This window comes from Lolium perenne, chromosome 6 (genome assembly GCF_019359855.2).
Source record: "Lolium perenne isolate Kyuss_39 chromosome 6, Kyuss_2.0, whole genome shotgun sequence".
NCBI lineage: Eukaryota > Viridiplantae > Streptophyta > Magnoliopsida > Poales > Poaceae > Lolium > Lolium perenne.
Window position 1 is genome coordinate 103,682,513 of NC_067249.2, and position 8,352 is coordinate 103,690,864.

General features: G+C 41.2%; 1 long non-coding RNA gene across 9 annotated transcripts; it reads right to left on the reverse strand.

The window, feature by feature from the left end:
• Nucleotides 1-128: 128 nt before the first annotated feature.
• On the reverse strand, nucleotides 129-8,352 carry LOC127307486 (uncharacterized). Of its 9 annotated transcripts, none has more exons than XR_011747156.1 (11): nucleotides 7,487-8,345; nucleotides 7,321-7,394; nucleotides 6,951-7,031; nucleotides 6,814-6,882; nucleotides 6,546-6,610; nucleotides 4,945-6,176; nucleotides 4,196-4,309; nucleotides 3,972-4,084; nucleotides 3,336-3,413; nucleotides 594-2,296; nucleotides 130-453 (listed from the first exon to the last, which is right to left on the reverse strand). It is a non-coding gene; the product is annotated as an uncharacterized lncRNA (long non-coding RNA). The 9 variants fall into 9 exon arrangements; XR_011747151.1 differs by having other exon boundaries at nucleotides 3,336-4,309; nucleotides 4,945-5,032; nucleotides 5,136-5,198; nucleotides 5,910-6,176; nucleotides 7,487-8,343; XR_011747158.1 differs by having other exon boundaries at nucleotides 129-453; nucleotides 594-1,584; nucleotides 1,670-2,296; nucleotides 3,336-4,309; nucleotides 7,487-8,352.

Consider the following 8,352-nt stretch of genomic DNA (forward strand, 5'->3'; position numbering starts at 1 on the left):
TGAAGTCTTTTATTTCTAGTCATAGTTGTTATGGCAATGTTTTGACAATTGAATTTTTCAAAAACTAAAGTATTCCAAAACCACAATGTTTCAATGCCAAACAACATGCCTAATAGTTGAAATTAGAATAGAGTACACAAAATGGTAAGCGAAGTACAAACACTTATATACAAGCAGCAAAGTACGGAAATATATTATACAATAACTAACATTGTATGGTTCTGATAGGGTTTTCAATTCAGAAGGGTGACATCAGTGTTAGAAGCAACCAAAAAAACTTAACTGAAGCCATTACACATAAATAAATCTAACATACTAAGCAGCCAGGGTGAAAGCACATGGCGTGTAAAAACGGGATTTTTTGCTGCACACACATGTCAAAGCTCTGGTATCAGCTTTCGGCTTCTCGCTAAGTTTCTAATCTGGTTATCACTGTCATCAATCATCCAGTTTCTGATAGAAGAGGAACAAACACAAAACAGGTAACAAAATCCCAAACGGCATCAGCTTATTAGAAACGGATCACGTAAATGTATGAAAGAACAATATGTCTATAGGCTAAGGATAAACACATTGTAGAAGGCAAATACTACCTCTGTTCAGGATTATAAGGCCATTGTAGCATATTCCCGCTTCCTGGTCCCGTATGACTTGACCAGAGGTGACGACTCCAATGTCACCTCGCCTGTGGTTGCCCCCGCCACGCTCACCGAGAAGGCGAATCCAAGGCCAGGGTAAAAATCTTTTCAACTACCACTAAGCGAAATTGGATATGAGTAAGTCCAGTTGAACCACAAAATACCAGCCAAATAATAAATAAACCTTTAAATCATTAAATAACTTTTAGTGGTAGTTGAAAAGATGAGCACATGAAACAAGAGATGAGCACACCAACTTCCTAAAATATTACAATTTATAGGAACTATTTGTGGCAGATGCAAGATTTAAAATTAGTACTGTCTCAAAATATTTATGTGGTATGGGAAAATGCATAAGGCTAGCATCAAAGTTAATCCACATAGAAAGACAATTGATAATAGTTGTAACACACAATGCTAAAAGGCTAACATGTACCAATACTGTCTCTGATCGTTCAAGCATCACTTTAAAATGCATCTACGAATGAAAATATTTTGCCAACATACTGGAAGATAAAAAATAGATGTAACTGCTAGTGCTAAAAGGAAGATAATACCTGTAACACACAATGCTAAAAGGCTATCCCATGAGACCGTGTACATATGCGGGACCGGTAATATTTTTTTAGATTTTACGAATCATAGCGAACACCAGGAAATTACGAACAGATAACGATTGTTAATTAGAACATTGAAAAAGGGCAATCTCAGAAGTTTAAAATTTTAGGGAAAACTGAGCAAAGTTTAATAATTATGTATACAAGAGGATGTGAAAAATCACCTTTAATGTAAATTCTGCATGCAACAAACTGTATTGGGTGGCCTTTTGTTACAATTGAGATCTAAAGTCATCTTAACTGCTACCTGTAAACACTCCAACATGCAAGTAAAAATGGGTAAAAGAAACCCAGTGGTGAATTGGTTCCATTTGTTCTTCCATAATTCACTGGCATCAATGCAAAAATCTATATCAGTATTCAGATAGTTTAGTACAAAAGATTCCTCTTCCTTTGTTTTCTCTCCCCACCTACCTTCCATTTCCTCTCATTTCTCTCTCTCAAGCAAAAGGACAAGATCCATGTTCCAGGATTCCCCTGTGCTATTTCGGCAGTGCTCCATCTCCACCCCAGCTTGGAATAGAGACATGGCCACCGCCAGCCTCCGTGCATGGTGCGGTTAGCCATCAGAACCCCTTGCTCTGCCTCACTGAGCACATGCGCGCGGTTTGGCACCAGATCTCGTTGCTACTCTGAGCATACTTGCCTAGACGGAGTACTTCAAGTGGAGCAACAACACAGAGAAAAAAGATCCATCAAGGAGAGAGGTGCTTCTTGTTCCCCTGCAGCATATGTGCGTGGTGGACACCGACGACGGTGTGGCCAGGGTGTACTCATGCAACACACCCATTCTTCTCCGGTGTGAACTTGCAGGCGCTGGAGGAGTTCTTAACCGTCAAGCAGACGGGGCAGGTTCAGCAGGGCTTCTGTGCTCTACCGGCGGTGGCCATCGAGGTGACAGTCACGGTCATCTTGACCGGTAGCATGGAGGCCACGGCATCATTCGGATTGGTACATTTTCCTCTGCTGATTTGTTATAAACATTCCTGTTTCTGGGTTGATTGTGTCAGTTAATTTGTAAGATATCAAAATGGTGTCACCCTGAAATTAACTGTCCATTAGTTCAGCGCTTGATTTACACAATAAAAACTGCATGCATGAAAGAATTCATAGACTGGACACTATTATTATACAACTTAGCTGTAATTAAGAAAAACCAGGTAGGTGAAACGGTAATCATGTGGAGGAGAAAACTGATCAACTTACAGACACTGGTACGGGCAGGCAGGGTACATAACTACTCTAAACTGAAGGTACACAGGTCAAAAGCAAAACAGTGAGACATGTGTGTAGTTTTCATTTCATCGATGGAGGGTTACAGTGTTCATTTCATGGACTGGTGTACTTTGCTGGAAAATTAGTTTATAAGTGATAAAGACAGCATGCTCTCCTTAGATAAATTACTTACATGAAAAGAATTAGAGGAAAAAGACCACGCCAACAATATGTCTATATGCAATATACGACCTACACCATGAATCTCTAGTCTATGCCTAAGCCCTTGGAAATGCATTAATATAATTCTTGGATCAGATCAGTTACTGAAAGAAAAAACCAACATGGGAAGTATACAAAATAGCAAACAGAGGAAACAATAGTATAGAAGTATGGGAATGAAAGCAGTGAATTGATAATCACATATGAATGAAATAGTACTACGATGCAACAGGCGAAATAAAAAAAAAACTCAAAAGGTGAAAGCCAAATGCATTATCATGAAGTCACACCAATCAAAACTACGTGTTCCTACCACCTAGGGCAGGACAATATAGTACAAAAATCACAATGAGACATGCACAAGAAATAACAGGTTGGCCTTAATTCATTAGAAGGTTAATCTGGTCTTCTCATCACATTCAAAACAAATAGATGGAAACTGAAACGACAACCTTAATTATTTATGGTAAACTACATTGAACATGCATATAATTGCCTTATCTAGCAGCAGGGTGGAGTCAAATTAGGTTATTGCGACCCACCAACACTATGTTGATCCTGTTCTTGTCTTTTACTAACCCGAAGAGGTAAACAGAACAAAAGTGGTATGTTGGTATCATAAGACAAAATACTTTTGGCTCACCTTGTTGTTCACCGTTTTCCTATCCCTGGTCAAACCAACTTCAAGAACATCTCCATGAGTCTCAGATAAAGGTCGAACCTAAAGACACGAGGCTGGTCTTTCACAAACAAAATAATACAAAACAAATTGGCAACAAAATAAAAATACATAGCAAAAGAATGTCAATGAGAAAATCAATATACAGGAGGTCAAGTGGTGAGGCAGACAATAGAACCATCATGGTATGTGTATGTTTTCATTTTGTTTGCTGAACTAATATAATCTATCATAGAGGAATTCTCAAAAAAGCAGTTTAACCAAAAACACGGTAATATTAACATGAAGTTACTATCTTAATTTGCAGCTGAATTTACTGGCCTATATACTCTTCTGAATATAGCAGTAAGAAATCAACAACGTCCTCTCACGAAAAAACGGGTAACAAATTGAACCACCTTAGTTGATGAAAAGACTATATATGAGTCGCTAACCATACAAAAGCATGATAAATACCTCAATATACAAAATAACATGTGTCTAGTACTTATTCGAGACAAAAATAAACTGCAAAACTAATTTAGAACTTGAAGATCTTTATACAATAGTCTTTTATGTTGCGAGACACCGCCGAAAATCGCGAGTGAGAGAGAAATGAACCATGTGAGGTGACCACATCAAGAATGGCGATGCAACAGCTGGGTCTAAATCGGCGATAAGGCTACACTGTGAGGCGTAGCATGCCAGTGGATGGACACCATAAAAAATATTCACTAAAAAAGAGAGCTCAGTTTTAGATAGTAGGCAGAAATGCTACATAGCAAATAATATTATTTACTCATAATAAATAAAACACCGCTTATAGAAGCTAAATACTGTCATACCACTGGGACCTAGTCCTCATCTCCATCTCACGACCAACGTCCCTGCCCGCCTCTGTTTGCTCGCATCTTTTCCTTGCTGGTCGCTGCTTTGCTTTGTTCCCGGCTGGCTAATGCCTTGAATCGATGTAAACAAATCCTAGTTCATTCAATGTGATTTTACAATGAAAATGGCAAGGAACTATTTTTTTTCAGAGGAGGATGTCCCAGTTCATCCACTTAACTACATTAGCCTGCAGTACCAAACCATTTCCTATGGAAGTTGTCCTAGTTCGTTCACCTAACATTTGATTTTTTAGTTGCAAGAGCTTGTTAATTGTTACTTAGAGAACACACACCCTACTGTAGTCTCTCTAATGCGCAACTATGGTTGGTTTTAAAAATAAACCGCTTGAACATCTTTCTGGTCCTAAATTGATAATACTTCAGGCTATATCAGTGACAAAGCAACGGAGAAACCTTCAAGCAGAAAAAGGCATGAATTTCAGTTTAAGGTTGACGTATATCCACATATAAGCATATAGAGATGGAAATTAGAATAAGCGAGTATTAGAATTACCAATACTAAACCATAGCATTAAAAAGAATAGCAGTATCCTAGTATTCTAATAATAGCAGCAGTACCCATGGTGAACAAATGGATTTAGCACAACCAGGGATAACGCTCCATGTAAGGTGACTGTATTATTGATTTTACCAAAAACATGACTAAAATTAGCAAGAGAGGTAAATAGCGTCATTTATCAGCTTACCCCTGGCACGAAGAGGTTAACATGTCGGTCAGCACGCAACTTCACCTCGCTGCTTCGCCAATTAATGGTTGTTTTCATGTACTGCAATCTGAAATATAAATAGTTACGTGTGTTCGGACCCAAAATATAGGTGGCAAAATATCTGTACCAACTGTGGATAAAAAGCTGGGTAGTAAAAATAGGTAACCAACCAAACAGACCAGGTGACCAGCAAGCAAAAGCATGAAGCAACTCTAGACTGAAAGAATCGTCTCCTGCGATGAAACATGGTCAAGACTGCAGCCAGAATATGATCTATAAGTTGATTTCAGAAACGATATAATAGAACATGTCTAAAACTATACAAAACTGGCACCAACATGTGAATTAAATTTGAAAGTGGAAGTCATATAACCAATAGTGACCTTATTTACAGCAAGCATTGGTATAAAAATATCCTGCGGAGAGCAAATATGTTTTTTTACTAATACCGTTACAGAACATGAGATGTTTTGCACCTCTTTCAAAATGGCAAAAACAAAAATAGGTTCACGGCAGGGCATAATTTATACCTATATAGAGGCTGTATAATGTATAGGCAAGCTATCTTTGGATGCATGCTAAATTTCATAAAAAAAGAAGCTATTGAGTACATTGAACAATACTACATAGATTGATCTTTTCTCCTGCAGCTAGCTTGCTGTTTCTTGGAACACCATTATGTAGAAGTAAATGCACATCGGGGCAAAACAAACCATGATCTAGAAGGAAAATTGTGAAAACACACACACGTTGGAACGAACCAAACAAAGTACGATGCATAATTATTTGGAAGTAACATAATTGTTTAAACATCTCTGCTGGATAGAAAATACCAAAAAAACTACACTTTCAAACTCTTTTTGGATATGAAACTCAGCACTATGCCTGAAAGCAAATACTAAAAAACTGACAAAGCTTGAGTTATTTGAATTTTAAACCATTACCTTACAGATGAGATCAATGATCCATTTCAGAGCTATTGGCATGTCCATCAGATGTTCTCCATGAACCCGAATCTAAATGACACCAACACTGCAACAATTAGCCATTGCCGCGGTGGAGCTCCTCCACGCCACTCAGTTAGTGGACGTGACACTGACCCCTCCCATTGCGTCGACAGACAGACAGTCAGCGAGAACGCACATAACATCGAGCACTTCCATGTTTTACTTTGCTTCAGAAAATGATCAAAGGTGAACTGAGATTGAAACCTGAAATCCGGTAACCGACCGTACACACATGTAAATTTTATTGTTATCACAACCACACTAATCAAAAGCAATGAGATAATAATTTGTTTCATAATCAGGTAAATTTCTCTTGAAAGCAAAACAAATAAAAAATGCAGTCTGCATCTGTTGACTGCAGGCCATAGTAGGCATTATGTGGGGAGTCTCCTTTAAGAAAAGTTGAATCATATTTAGGTGGTAGCACTGACTTAAGTCATAATTAGGAAGGAGGAAGCCTCTTTCATGTATATCTTGATAAAACATAGTATTCTGTTCTTATTGATTCCAGGCTTTAATCAACAAAAAAACTAATATGCGAGAAACACCATTATAGATATAAAATTTCTTTACCAAACTGATAAGTAAACTTCATTGTGTTGAACTCAACCATATTCGTCAGCCACCATCTTGCACACCTAGAAATTAACGCGAGGAAGGTTATCACAGTGAACATACTAATATTTATGAGCTTTCTAAGTTATAGGCTACATCAGCATTGCCGATCCATCCTTTTATCCTTACTAACAAGGTCAAACTACCTTTTGAGCTGCTGGAGGAAGAAGGGGATTGTTAGCCAGCACACACGCACGCACATGAAAACACAGAGAGGGAGGCAAACCTGGAGATCAACAACGCCATCGACGTTCAGCCCTGAACAACTGATCTCATGACGGTGGCGGCATCCAGACTGTGACGCGGCAAATCAGGTCAGAACCAATGCGGCCGGAGGTGAAGATGATGGGACAGAGACATAACCTCTAGGGTCGAGCCGGCGAAATCCATGGTGGCGAGCAGGCGTCCTCATCCTTCTCTATGAAGGCAACTGTCTAGGTCCTCCTGTATATCAACATATACCAAATAAAAAGGTTAGGCAGATTTTTTTCTGATAAATAAAATGTGCAATTATAAATAAATATAATTCGTAAGCACTGCATGAATTACTTGAGGAAACAATCCACTTTTTGGTTCTTCACATTTGTCCAAAAAAGTTATTGAAAGAGCAGGAAACAAATTTGAGATCAATCTCCTGGTTCTGCCCAACAATCATAGGTATATAGAACGGGCAGAAACATTTGTGCGGATTAAACTAAGATAGAATCATGAGGAAAGAGAGAAGACTGGGTACCTGAGTTCCATTTGAACTCAGCCGCTGCGGCGGCCCATGTTATTCCCACGAATACACTGGACGCAACAAACAATCTGCAAGCCAAATGAATGACATGGGAAATTTGAATGGTCAAACGCCAGATCAAATCGACCACCGTGACGGAGAAATCCTGATCGAAACCAACCTTTTAGCATCAGTAAGCGATGCACTCTCGTCGTCTAAGAAATCCACGCGCTGCCTCGAGCCCTGGATCTGGCCGGCCTTTGCGTGCCCCGTATCCGCAAGACTCACTCGCACCTCGGTCGGGGGATGGAGAGGCGAAGCGCCGCTGCAGCCCCTGGTCTAGGCTCGAGGGATGAGGAGGAGGGCGCTGGTAACCGCCAATCGGCTCGAGGCAGCGCTCTTGCGGTTCCCCGCGTCGGCGGCAAGCTCACCTCGGGAGCGAGGGAGCGGGGCTGGTACCCGGCGCTCGCGCAGTTCCCCCCGCGCGGTGAAGAAAAGGGTAGAGCAGAGCACGAGGAAAGGAGGAGAGGCGGCGCGAGAGGAGACGAACGATTGATGACCGCCCTGCTGCCTCCTTCTGCTCTGGCTAAGGGAAAGGGAGGGGTGGAGGAGATGGAGCTTGGCCGGCGGCCGCGCGAGCTCCCGTGGCCCAGCATCGTCTTGCTGTCGTCCTCCGCCGCCGCTCTTTGGCGATCGAGCTCCGGGGTGAGAGAATCGCAGCAGTTGGGGAGGAGGAGGACGGGCAGAGGAGCGAGGGGATTGGGAGAGAGGATGAGCAGCGATTGGGCAAGGCGGCTAGGGTTTCGGTCAACCGATCTCATTTTTTATATGGCAGGTGCTGAAAGACCGAAAATACCCCTGCGGGTGGAGATTCACTGCCTGACGCAAATGTGTACCGACAGAGATCCAGCCGCAGTGGCAGACAGGCGGGTCCGCGCGATGCTCGGGCCCAGACGCAGCCTGATGCGGGTAGATAACGGTCGGTTCATGGCTTTTGCTAGGGCGCTACTGCCAGAAATGGACGGCTGAGATCGAGTGTTGATCAGG